The sequence below is a fragment of the Camelus bactrianus genome, unplaced genomic scaffold (genome assembly GCF_048773025.1).
Source record: "Camelus bactrianus isolate YW-2024 breed Bactrian camel unplaced genomic scaffold, ASM4877302v1 HiC_scaffold_43, whole genome shotgun sequence".
In the NCBI taxonomy this organism is placed as follows: Eukaryota; Metazoa; Chordata; class Mammalia; order Artiodactyla; family Camelidae; genus Camelus; species Camelus bactrianus.
In genome coordinates, this window is record NW_027413959.1 from 3297385 (window position 1) to 3310717 (window position 13333).

A 13333-nucleotide genomic window follows, 5' to 3' on the forward strand; every position below is an offset into this window, starting at 1 on the left:
CAGCACCCAGGATATCCTAGGAGCCCTTCGAGTGTCTTCCCCGAATCCCTCCCACTGCGGGCTGCCGGGGAAAGGCGGGGGTTGGGCTGGAAAAGCAGGTAGCATCTAGTGCCTCCCCATGGACAGGGGAGGTAATTAGCGGACTTCCCCCTGCCAGGGAACACCTGTGACACCAGGCAGCTGCGTGGAGGGCGGCCCCGAACCTCCCCCACCCAGTCAACCGTGTTCCGGAATTCTGAGTGTGGGGAGGTTCCGTCTTCTGTCTGCAGCACCCGGGTTCTCCTAGGAGCCTTTAGAGTGTCTTCCCCCAGTCCCTCCCTTTGCGGGCTGCCAGGGAAAGGAGGGGGTTGGGCTGGAAAAGCAGGTAGCATCTTGTGCCTCCCCATGGACAAGGGAGGTAATTAGCGGACTTCCCCCTGCCAGGGAACACCTGTGACACCAGGCAGCTGCGTGGAGGGCGGGCCCGAACCTCCCCCACACAGTCAGACGTGTTCCGGAATTCTGAGTGTGGGGAGGTTCCGTCTTCTGTCTGCAGCACCCGGGATCTCCTAGGAGCCCTTGGAGAGTCTTCCCCGAGTCCCTCCCAGTGCGGGCAGCCAGGGAAAGGCGGGGGTTGGGCTGGAAACGCAGGTAGAATCTAGTGCCTCCCCATGGACAGGGGAGGTAATTAGCGGACTTCCCCCTGTCAGGGAACACCTGTGACACCAGGCAGCTGCGTGGAGTGCGTCCCCGAACCTCCCCCACACAGTCAGCCGTGTTCAGGAATTCTGAGTGTGGGGAGGTTCCGTCTTCTGTCTGCAGCACCCGGGGTCTCCTAGGAGCCCTTCGAGTGTCTTCCCAGAATCCCTCCCACTGCGGGCTGCCGGGAAAAGGCGGGGGTTGGGCTGGAAACTCAGGTAGCATCTAGTGCCTCCCCATGGACAGGGGAGGTATTTAGCGGACTTCCCCCTGTCAGGGAACACCTGTGACACCAGGCAGCTGCGTGGAGTGCGGCTCCGAACCTCCCCCACACAGTCAGCCGTGTTCCGGAATTCTGAGTGTGGGGAGGTTCCGTCTTATGTCTGCAGCACCCGGGATCTCCTAGGAGCCCTTCGAGACTCTTCCCAGAGTCCCTCCCAGTGCGGGCAGCCGGGGAAAGGAGGGGGTTGGGCTGGAAACTCAGGTAGCATCTAGTGCCTCCCCATGGACAGGGGATGTAATTAGCGGTCTTCCCCCTGCCAGGGAACACCTGTGACACCAGTCAGCTGCGTGGACGGCGGCCCCGAACCTCGACCACACACTCAGCCGTGTTCCGGAATTCTGAGTGTGGGGAGGTTCCGTCTTCTGTCTGCAGCACCCGGGATCTCCTAGGAGCCCTTCGAGAGTCTTCCCCGAGTCCCTCCCAGTGCGGGCAGCCAGGGAAAGGCGGGGTTGGGGCTGGAAATGCAGGTAGCATCTAGTGCCTCCCCATGGACAGGGGAGGTAATTAGCGGAATTCCCCCTGCCAGGGAACACCTGTGACACCAGGCAGCTGCGTGGAGGGCGGCCCCGAACCTCCCCCACACAGTCAGCCGTATTCCGGAATTCTGAGTGTGGGGAGGTTCCGTCTTCTGTCTGCAGCACCCGGGATCTCCTAGGAGCCCTTCGACTGTCTTCCCCGAATCCCTCCCACTGCGGGCTGCCGGTGAAAGGAGGGGGTTGGGCTGGAAAAGCAGGTAGCATCTTGTGCCTCCCCGTGGACAAGGGAGGTAATTAGCGGACTTCCCCCTGCCAGGGAACACCTGTGACACCAGGCAGCTGCGTGGAGGGCGGCGCCGAACCTCCCCCACACAGTCAGCCGTGTTCAGGAATTCTGAGTGTGGGGAGGTTCCGTCTTCTGTCTGCAGCACCCGGGATCTCCTAGGAGCCCTTCGAGTGTCTTCCCCGAATCCCTCCCACTGCGGGCTGCCGGGGAAAGACGGGGGTTGGGCTGGAAACTCAGGTAGCATCTAGTGCCTCCCCATGGACAGGGGAGGTAATTAGCGGACTTCCCCCTGCCAGGGAACACCTGTGACACCAGGCAGCTTCGTGGAGGGCGGCCCCGAACCTCCCCCACATAGTCAACCATGTTCCGGTATTCTGAGTGTGGGGAGGTTCCGTCTTATGTCTGCAGCACCCGGGATCTCCTAGGAGCCCTTCGAGAGTCTTCCCAGAGTCCCTCCCAGTGCGGGCAGCCGGGGAACTGCGGGGGTTGTGCTGGAAACTCAGATAGCATCTAGTGCCTCCCCATGGACAGGGGAGGTAATTAGCGGTCTTCCCCCTGCCAGGGAACACCTGTGACACCAGTCAGCTGCGTGGACGGCGGCCCCGAACCTCGACCACACAGTCAGCCGTGTTCCGGAATTCTGAGTTTGGGGAGGTTCCGTCTTCTGTCTGCAGCACCCGGGATCTCCTAGGAGCCATTCGAGAGTCTTCCCCGAGTCCCTCCCTGTGCGGGCAGCCAGGGAAAGGCGGGGTTGGGGCTGGAAAAGCAGGTAGCATCTAGTGCCTCCCCATGGACAGGGGAGGTAATTAGCGGAATTCCCCCTGCCAGGGAACACCTGTGACACCAGGCAGCTGCGTGGAGGGCGGCCCCGAACCTCCACCACACAGTCAGCCGTATTCCGGAATTCTGAGTGTGGGGAGGTTCCGTCTTCTGTCTGCAGCACCCGGGATCTCCTAGGAGCCCTTCGACTTTCTTCCCCGAATCCCTCCCACTGCGGGCTGAAGGTGAAAGATGGGGGTTGGGCTGGAAAAGCAGGTAGCATCTTGTGCCTCCCCATGGACAGGGGAGGTAATTAGCGGACTTCCACCTGTCAGGGAACACCTGTGACACCAGGCAGCTGCGTGGAGGGCGGCCCCGTACCTCCCCCACACAGTCAGCCGTGTTCCGGAATTCTGAGTGTGGGGAGGTTCCGTCTTCTGTCTGCAGCACCCAGGATATCCTAGGAGCCCTTCGAGTGTCTTCCCCGAATCCCTCCCACTGCGGGCTGCCGGGGAAAGTTGGGGGTTGGGCTGGAAAAGCAGGTAGCATCTAGTGCCTCCCCATGGACAGGGGAGGTAATTAGCGGACTTCCCCCTGCCAGGGAACACCTGTGACACCAGGCAGCTGCGTGGAGGGCGGCCCCGAACCTCCCCCACCCAGTCAACCGTGTTCCGGAATTCTGAGTTTGGGGAGGTTCCGTCTTCTGTCTGCAGCACCCGGGTTCTCCTAGGAGCCTTTAGAGTGTCTTCCCCCAGTCCCTCCCTTTGCGGGCTGCCAGGGAAAGGAGGGGGTTGGGCTGGAAAAGCAGGTAGCATCTAGTGCCTCCCCATGGACAAGGGAGGTAATTAGCGGACTTCCCCCTGCCAGGGAACACCTGTGACACCAGGCAGCTGCGTGGAGGGCGGGCCCGAACCTCCCCCACACAGTCAGACGTGTTCCGGAATTCTGAGTGTGGGGAGGTTCCGTCTTCTGTCTGCAGCACCCGGGATCTCCTAGGAGCTCTTCGAGAGTCTTCCCCGAGTCCCTCCCAGTGCGGGCAGCCAGGGAAAGGCGGGGGTTGGGCTGGAAACGCAGGTAGCATCTAGTGCCTCCCCATGGACAGGGGAGGTAATTAGCGGACTTCCCCCTGTCAGGGAACACCTGTGACACAAGGCAGCTGCGTGGAGTGCGTCCCCGAACCTCCCCCACACAGTCAGCCGTGTTCAGGAATTCTGAGTGTGGGGAGGTTCCGTCTTCTGTCTGCAGCACCCAGGGTCTCCTAGGAGCCCTTCGAGTGTCTTCCCCGAATCCCTCCCACTGCGGGCTGCCCGGGAATGTCGGGGGTTGGGCTGGAAACTCAGGTAGCATCTAGTGCCTCCCCATGGTCAGGGGAGGTAATTAGCGGACTTCCCCCTGTCAGGGAACACCTGTGACACCAGGCAGCTGCGTGGAGTGCGTCCCCGAACCTCCCCAACACAGTCAGCCGTGTTCAGGAATTCTGAGTGTGGGGAGGTTCCGTCTTCTGTCTGCAGCACCCGGGGTCTCCTAGGAGCCCTTCGAGTGTCTTCCCCGAATCCCTCCCACTGGGGGCTGCCCGGGAAAGGCGGGGGTTGGGCTGGAAACTCAGGTAGCATCTAGTGCCTCCCCATGGTCAGGGGAGGTAATTAGCGGAATTCCCCCTGCCAGGGAACACCTGTGACACCAGGCAGCTGCGTGGAGGGCGGCCCCGAACCTCCCCCACACAGTCAGCCGTGTTCCGGAATTCTGAGTGTGGGGAGGTTCCGTCTTATGTCTGCAGCACCCGGGTTCACCTAGGAGCCCTTCGAGTGTCTTCCCCCAGTCCCTCACTTTGCGGGCTGCCGGGGAATGGCGGGGGTTTGGCTGGAAAAGCAGGTAGCATCTTGTGCCTCCCCGTGGACAAGGGAGGTAATTAGCGGACTTCCCCCTGCCAGGGAACACCTGTGACACCAGGCAGCTGCGTGGAGGGCGGCCCCGAACCTCCCCCACACAGTCAGCCGTGTTCAGGAATTCTGAGTGTGGGGAGGTTCCGTCTTCTGTCTGCAGCACCCGGGATCTCCTAGGAGCCCTTCGAGTGTCTTCCCCGAATTCCTCCCACTGCGGGCTGCCGGGGAAAGACGGGGGTCGGGCTGGAAACTCAGGTAGCATCTAGTGCCTCCCCATGGACAGGGGAGGTAATTAGCGGACTTCCCCCTGCCAGGGAACACCTGTGACACCAGGCAGCTTCGTGGAGGGCGGCCCCGAACCTCCCCCACATAGTCAACCATGTTCCGGTATTCTGAGTGTGGGGAGGTTCCGTCTTATGTCTGCAGCACCCGGGATCTCCTAGGAGCCCTTCGAGAGTCTTCCCAGAGTCCCTCCCAGTGCGGGCAGCCGGGGAACTGCGGGGGTTGTGCTGGAAACTCAGATAGCATCTAGTGCCTCCCCATGGACAGGGGAGGTAATTAGCGGTCTTCCCCCTGCCAGGGAACACCTGTGACACCAGTCAGCTGCGTGGACGGTGGCCCCGAACCTCGACCACACAGTCAGCCGTGTTCCGGAATTCTGAGTTTGGGGAGGTTCCGTCTTCTGTCTGCAGCACCCGGGATCTCCTAGGAGCCATTTGAGAGTCTTCCCCGAGTCCCTCCCAGTGCGGGCAGCCAGGGAAAGGCGGGGTTGGGGCTGGAAAAGCAGGTAGCATCTAGTGCCTCCCCATGGACAGGGGAGGTAATTAGCGGAATTCCCCCTGCCAGGGAACACCTGTGACACCAGGCAGCTGCGTGGAGGGCGGCCACGAACCTCCACCACACAGTCAGCCGTATTCCGGAATTCTGAGTGTGGGGAGGTTCCGTCTTATGTCTGCAGCACCCGGGATCTCCTAGGAGCCCTTCGACTTTCTTCCCCGAATCCCTCCCTCTGCGGGCTGAAGGTGAAAGGAGGGGGTTGGGCTGGAAAAGCAGGTAGCATCTTGTGCCTCCCCATGGACAGGGGAGGTAATTAGCGGACTTCCACCTGTCAGGGAACACCTGTGACACCAGGCAGCTGCGTGGAGGGCGGCCCCGAACCTCCCCCACACAGTCAGCCGTGTTCCGGTATTCTGAGTGTGGGGAGGTTCCGTCTTCTGTCTGCAGCACCCAGGATATCCTAGGAGCCCTTCGAGTGTCTTCCCCGAATCCCTCCCACTGCGGGCTGCCGGGGAAAGGCTGGGGTTGGGCTGGAAAAGCAGGTAGCATCTAGTGCCTCCCCATGGACAGGGGAGGTAATTAGCGGACTTCCCCCTGCCAGGGAACACCTGTGACACCAGGCAGCTGCGTGGAGGGCGGCCCCGAACCTCCCCCACCCAGTCAACCGTGTTCCGGAATTCTGAGTGTGGGGAGGTTCCGTCTTCTGTCTGCAGCACCCGGGTTCTCCTAGGAGCCTTTAGAGTGTCTTCCCCCAGTCCCTCACTTTGCGGGCTGCCAGGGAAAGGAGGGGGTTGGGCTGGAAAAGCAGGTAGCATCTTGTGCCTCCCCATGGACAAGGGAGGTAATTAGCGGACTTCCCCCTGCCAGGGAACACCTGTGACACCAGGCAGCTGCGTGGAGGGCGGGCCCGAACCTCCCCCACACAGTCAGACGTGTTCCGGAATTCTGAGTGTGGGGAGGTTCCGTCTTCTGTCTGCAGCACCCGGGATCTCCTAGGAGCCCTTCGAGAGTCTTCCCCGAGTCCCTCCCAGTGCGGGCAGCCAGGGAAAGGCGGGGGTTGGGCTGGAAACGCAGATAGCATCTAGTGCCTTCCCATGGACAGGGGAGGTAATTAGCGGACTTCCCCCTGTCAGGGAACACCTGTGACACCAGGCAGCTGCGTGGAGTGCGTCCCCGAACCTCCCCCACACAGTCAGCCGTGTTCAGGAATTCTGAGTGTGGGGAGGTTCCGTCTTCTGTCTGCAGCACCCGGGGTCTCCTAGGAGCCCTTCGAGTGTCTTCCACGAATCCCTCCCACTGCGGGCTGCCGGGGAAAGGCGGGGGTTGGGCTGGAAACTCAGGTAGCATCTAGTGCCTCCCCATGGACAGGGGAGGTAATTAGCGGACTTCCCCCTGTCAGGGAACACCTGTGACACCAGGCAGCTGCGTGGAGTGCGGCTCCGAACCTCCCCCACACAGTCAGCCGTGTTCCGGAATTCTGAGTGTGGGGAGGTTCCGTCTTATGTCTGCAGCACCCGGGATCTCCTAGGAGCCCTTCGAGAGTCTTCCCAGAGTCCCTCCCAGTGCGGGCAGCCGGGGAAAGGAGGGGGTTGGGCTGGAAACTCAGGTAGCATCTAGTGCCTCCCCATGGACAGGGGAGGTAATTAGCGGTCTTCCCCCTGCCAGGGAACACCTGTGACACCAGTCAGCTGCGTGGACGGCGGCCCCGAACCTCGACCACACAGTCAGCCGTGTTCCGGAATTCTGAGTGTGGGGAGGTTCCGTCTTCTGTCTGCAGCACCCGGGATCTCCTAGGAGCCCTTCGACTGTCTTCCCCGAATCCCTCCCACTGCGGGCTGCCGGTGAAAGGAGGGGGTTGGGCTGGAAAAGCAGGTAGCATCTTGTGCCTCCCCATGGACAGGGGAGGTAATTAGCGGACTTCCACCTGCCAGGGAACACCTGTGACACCAGGCAGCTGCGTGGAGGGCGGCCCCGAACCTCCCCCACACAGTCAGCCGTGTTCAGGAATTCTGAGTGTGGGGAGGTTCCGTCTTCTGTCTGCAGCACCCAGGGTCTCCTAGGAGCCCTTCGAGTGTCTTCCCCGAATCCCTCCCACTGCGGGCTGCCCGGGAAAGGCGGGGGTTGGGCTGGAAACTCAGGTAGCATCTAGTGCCTCCCCATGGTCAGGGGAGGTAATTAGCGGACTTCCCCCTGTCAGGGAACACCTGTGACACCAGGCAGCTGCGTGGAGTGCGTCCCCGAACCTCCCCAACACAGTCAGCCGTGTTCAGGAATTCTGAGTGTGGGGAGGTTCCGTCTTCTGTCTGCAGCACCCGGGGTCTCCTAGGAGCCCTTCGAGTGTCTTCCCCGAATCCCTCCCACTGGGGGCTGCCCGGGAAAGGCGGGGGTTGGGCTGGAAACTCAGGTAGCATCTAGTGCCTCCCCATGGTCAGGGGAGGTAATTAGCGGAATTCCCCCTGCCAGGGAACACCTGTGACACCAGGCAGCTGCGTGGAGGGCGGCCCCGAACCTCCCCCACACAGTCAGCCGTGTTCCGGAATTCTGAGTGTGGGGAGGTTCCGTCTTATGTCTGCAGCACCCGGGTTCACCTAGGAGCCCTTCGAGTGTCTTCCCCCAGTCCCTCACTTTGCGGGCTGCCGGGGAATGGCGGGGGTTGGGCTGGAAAAGCAGGTAGCATCTTGTGCCTCCCCGTGGACAAGGGAGGTAATTAGCGGACTTCCCCCTGCCAGGGAACACCTGTGACACCAGGCAGCTGCGTGGAGGGCGGCCCCGAACCTCCCCCACACAGTCAGCCGTGTTCAGGAATTCTGAGTGTGGGGAGGTTCCGTCTTCTGTCTGCAGCACCCGGGATCTCCTAGGAGCCCTTCGAGTGTCTTCCCCGAATCCCTCCCACTGCGGGCTGCCGGGGAAAGACGGGGGTTGGGCTGGAAACTCAGGTAGCATCTAGTGCCTCCCCATGGACAGGGGAGGTAATTAGCGGACTTCCCCCTGCCAGGGAACACCTGTGACACCAGGCAGCTTCGTGGAGGGCGGCCCCGAACCTCCCCCACATAGTCAACCATGTTCCGGTATTCTGAGTGTGGGGAGGTTCCGTCTTATGTCTGCAGCACCCGGGATCTCCTAGGAGCCCTTCGAGAGTCTTCCCAGAGTCCCTCCCAGTGCGGGCAGCCGGGGAACTGCGGGGGTTGTGCTGGAAACTCAGATAGCATCTAGTGCCTCCCCATGGACAGGGGAGGTAATTAGCGGTCTTCCCCCTGCCAGGGAACACCTGTGACACCAGTCAGCTGCGTGAACGGTGGCCCCGAACCTCGACCACACAGTCAGCCGTGTTCCGGAATTCTGAGTTTGGGGAGGTTCCGTCTTCTGTCTGCAGCACCCGGGATCTCCTAGGAGCCCTTCGAGAGTCTTCCCAGAGTCCCTCCCAGTGCGGGCAGCCAGGGAAAGGCGGGGTTGGGGCTGGAAAAGCAGGTAGCATCTAGTGCCTCCCCATGGACAGGGGAGGTAATTAGCGGAATTCCCCCTGCCAGGGAACACCTGTGACACCAGGCAGCTGCGTGGAGGGCGGCCACGAACCTCCACCACACAGTCAGCCGTATTCCGGAATTCTGAGTGTGGGGAGGTTCCGTCTTATGTCTGCAGCACCCGGGATCTCCTAGGAGCCCTTCGACTTTCTTCCCCGAATCCCTCCCTCTGCGGGCTGAAGGTGAAAGGAGGGGGTTGGGCTGGAAAAGCAGGTAGCATCTTGTGCCTCCCCATGGACAGGGGAGGTAATTAGCGGACTTCCACCTGTCAGGGAACACCTGTGACACCAGGCAGCTGCGTGGAGGGCGGCCCCGAACCTCCCCCACACAGTCAGCCGTGTTCCGGAATTCTGAGTGTGGGGAGGTTCCGTCTTCTGTCGGCAGCACCCAGGATATCCTAGGAGCCCTTCGAGTGTCTTCCCCGAATCCCTCCCACTGCGGGCTGCCGGGGAAAGGCGGGGGTTGGGCTGGAAAAGCAGGTAGCATCTAGTGCCTCCCCATGGACAGGGGAGGTAATTAGCGGACTTCCCCCTGCCAGGGAACACCTGTGACACCAGGCAGCTGCGTGGAGGGCGGCCCCGAACCTCCCCCACCCAGTCAACCGTGTTCCGGAATTCTGAGTGTGGGGAGGTTCCGTCTTCTGTCTGCAGCACCCGGGTTCTCCTAGGAGCCTTTAGAGTGTCTTCCCCCAGTCCCTCCCTTTGCGGGCTGCCAGGGAAAGGAGGGGGTTGGGCTGGAAAAGCAGGTAGCATCTTGTGCCTCCCCATGGACAGGGGAGGTAATTAGCGGAATTCCCCCTGCCAGGGAACACCTGTGACACCAGGCAGCTGCGTGGAGGGCGGGCCCGAACCTCCCCCACACAGTCAGACGTGTTCCGGAATTCTGAGTGTGGGGAGGTTCCGTCTTCTGTCTGCAGCACCCGGGATCTCCTAGGAGCCCTTCGAGAGTCTTCCCCGAGTCCCTCCCAGTGCGGGCAGCCAGGGAAAGGCGGGGGTTGGGCTGGAAACGCAGGTAGCATCTAGTGCCTTCCCATGGACAGGGGAGGTAATTAGCGGACTTCCCCCTGTCAGGGAACACCTGTGACACCAGGCAGCTGCGTGGAGTGCGTCCCCGAACTTCCCCCACACAGTCAGCCGTGTTCAGGAATTCTGAGTGTGGGGAGGTTCCGTCTTCTGTCTGCAGCACCCGGGGTCTCCTAGGAGCCCTTCGAGTGTCTTCCACGAATCCCTCCCACTGCGGGCTTCCGGGGAAAGGCGGGGGTTGGGCTGGAAACTCAGGTAGCATCTAGTGCCTCCCCATGGACAGGGGAGGTAATTAGCGGACTTCCCCCTGTCAGGGAACACCTGTGACACCAGGCAGCTGCGTGGAGTGCGGCTCCGAACCTCCCCCACACAGTCAGCCGTGTTCCGGAATTCTGAGTGTGGGGAGGTTCCGTCTTATGTCTGCAGCACCCGGGATCTCCTAGGAGCCCTTCGAGAGTCTTCCCAGAGTCCCTCCCAGTGCGGGCAGCCGGGGAAAGGAGGGGGTTGGGCTGGAAACTCAGGTAGCATCTAGTGCCTCCCCATGGACAGGGGAGGTAATTAGCGGTCTTCCCCCTGCCAGGGAACACCTGTGACACCAGTCAGCTGCGTGGACGGCGGCCCCGAACCTCGACCACACAGTCAGCCGTGTTCCGGAATTCTGAGTGTGGGGAGGTTCCGTCTTCTGTCTGCAGCACCCGGGATCTCCTAGGAGCCCTTCGAGAGTCTTCCCCGAGTCCCTCCCAAGGCGGGCAGCCAGGGAAAGGCGGGGTTGGGGCTGGAAATGCAGGTAGCATCTAGTGCCTCCCCATGGACAGGGGAGGTAATTAGCGGAATTCCCCCTGCCAGGGAACACCTGTGACACCAGGCAGCTGCGTGGAGGGCGGCCCCGAACCTCCCCCACACAGTCAGCCGTATTCCGGAATTCTGAGTGTGGGGAGGTTCCGTCTTCTGTCTGCAGCACCCGGGATCTCCTAGGAGCCCTTCGACTGTCTTCCCCGAATCCCTCCCACTGCGGGCTGCCGGTGAAAGGAGGGGGTTGGGCTGGAAAAGCAGGTAGCATCTTGTGCCTCCCCATGGACAGGGGAGGTAATTAGCGGACTTCCACCTGCCAGGGAACACCTGTGACACCAGGCAGCTGCGTGGAGGGCGGCCCCGAACCTCCCCCACACAGTCAGCCGTGTTCCGGAATTCTGAGTGTGGGGAGGTTCCGTCTTCTGTCTGCAGCACCCGGGATCTCCTAGGAGCCCTTCGAGTGTCTTCCCCGAATCCCTCCCACTGCGGGCTGCCGGGGAAAGGCGGGGGTTGGGCTGGAAAAGCAGGTAGCATCTAGTGCCTCCCCATGGACAGGGGAGGTAAATAGCGGACTTCCCCCTGCCAGGGAACACCTGTGACACCAGGCAGCTGCGTGGAGGGCGGCCCCGAACCTCCCCCACACAGTCAGCCGTGTTCCGGAATTCTGAGTGTGGGGAGGTTCCGTCTTATGTCTGCAGCACCCGGGTTCTCCTAGGAGCCCTTCGAGTGTCTTCCCCCAGTCCCTCACTGTGCGGGCTGCCGGGGAAAGGAGGGGGTTGGGCTGGAAAAGCAGGTAGCATCTTGTGCCTCCCCATGGACAGAGGAGGTAATTAGCGGACTTCCCCCTGCCAGGGAACACCTGTGACAACAGGTAGCTGCGTGGAGGGCGGCCCCGAACCTCCCCCACACAGTCAACCGTGTTCCGGAATTCTGAGTGTGGGGAGGTTCCGTCTTCTGTCTGCAGCACCCGGGATCTCCTAGGAGCCCTTCGAGTGTCTTCCCAGAGTCCCTCCCTGTGCGGGCTGCCAGGGAAAGGAGGGGGTTGTGCTGGAAACGCAGGTAGCATCAAGTGCCTCCCCATGGACAGGGGAGGTAATTAGCGGACTTCCACCTGCCAGGGAACACCTGTGACAAAAGGCAGCTGCGTGGAGGGCGGCCCCGAACCTCCCCCACACAGTCATCCGTGTTCCGGAATTCTGAGTGTGGGGAGGTTCCGTCTTCTGTCTGCAGCACCCGGGTTCTCCTAGGAGCCTTTCGAGTGTCTTCCCCCAGTCCCTCCCTGTGCGGGATGCCGGGGAAAGGCGGGTGTTGGGCTGGAAAAGCAGGTAGCATCTTGTGCCTCCCCATGGACAGGGGAGGTAATTAGCGGAATTCCCCCTGCCAGGGAACACCTGTGACACAAGGCAGCTGCGTGGAGGGCGGCCCCGAACCTCCCCCACACAGTCACCCGTGTTCAGGAATTCTGAGTGTGGGGAGGTTCCGTCTTCTGTCTGCAGCACCCGGGATCTCCTAGGAGCCCTTCGAGTGTCTTCCCCGAATCCCTCCCACTGCGGGCTGCCCGGGAAAGGCGGGGGTTGTGCTGGAAACTCAGGTAGCATCTAGTGCCTCCCCATGGTCAGGGGAGGTAATTAGCGGAATTCCCCTTGCCAGGGAACACCTGTGACACCAGGCAGCTGCGTGGAGGGCGGCCCCGAACCTCCCCCACACAGTCAGCCGTGTTCCGGAATTCTGAGTGTGGGGAGGTTCCGTCTTATGTCTGCAGCACCCGGGTTCACCTAGGAGCCCTTCGAGTGTCTTCCCCCAGTCCCTCACTTTGCGGGCTGCCGGGGAATGGCGGGGGTTGGGCTGGAAAAGCAGGTAGCATCTTGTGCCTCCCCATGGACAGGGGAGGTAATTAGCGGACTTCCCCCTGCCAGGGAACACCTGTGACCCCAGGGAGCTACGTGGAGGGCGGCCCCGAACCTCCCCCACACAGTCAACCGTGTTCCGGAATTCTGAGTGTGGGTAGGTTCCGTCTTATGTCTGCAGCACCCAGGATCCTCTAGGAGCCCTTCGAGAGTCTTCCCCGAGTCCCTCCCAGTGCGGGCAGCCGGGGAATGGCGGGGGTTTGGCTGGAAAAGCAGGTAGCATCTAATGCCTCCCCATGGACAGGGGAGGTAATTAGTGGACTTCCCCCTGCCAGGGAACACCTGTAACACCAGGCAGCTGCGTGGAGGGCGGCCCCGAACCTCCCCCACACAGTCACTCGTGTTCCGGAATTCTGAGTGTGGGGAGGTTCCGTCTTCGGTCTGCAGCACCCGGGATCTCCTAGGAGCCCTTCGAGTGTCTTCCCCGAATCCCTCCCACTGCGGGCTGCCGGGGAAAGGCGGGGTTTGGGCTGGAAACTCAGGTAGCATCTAGTGCCTCCCCATGGTCAGGGGAGGTAATTAGCGGAATTCCCCGTACCAGGGAACACCTGTGACACCAGGCAGCTGCGTGGAGGGCGGCCCCGAACCTCCCCCACATAGTCAACCATGTTCCGGTATTCTGAGTGTGGGGAGGTTCCGTCTTATGTCTGCAGCACCCGGGATCTCCTAGGAGCCCTTCGAGAGTCTTCCCAGAGTCCCTCCCAGTGCGGGCAACCGGGGAACTGCGGGGGTTGTGCTGGAAACTCAGATAGCATCTAGTGCCTCCCCATGGACAGGGGAGGTAATTAGCGGTCTTCCCCCTGCCAGGGAACACCTGTGACACCAGTCAGCTGCGTGGACGGCGGCCCCGAACCTCGACCACACAGTCAGCCGTGTTCCGGAATTCTGAGTGTGGGGAGGTTCCGTCTTCTGTCTGCAGCACCCGGGATCTCCTAGGAGCCATTCGAGA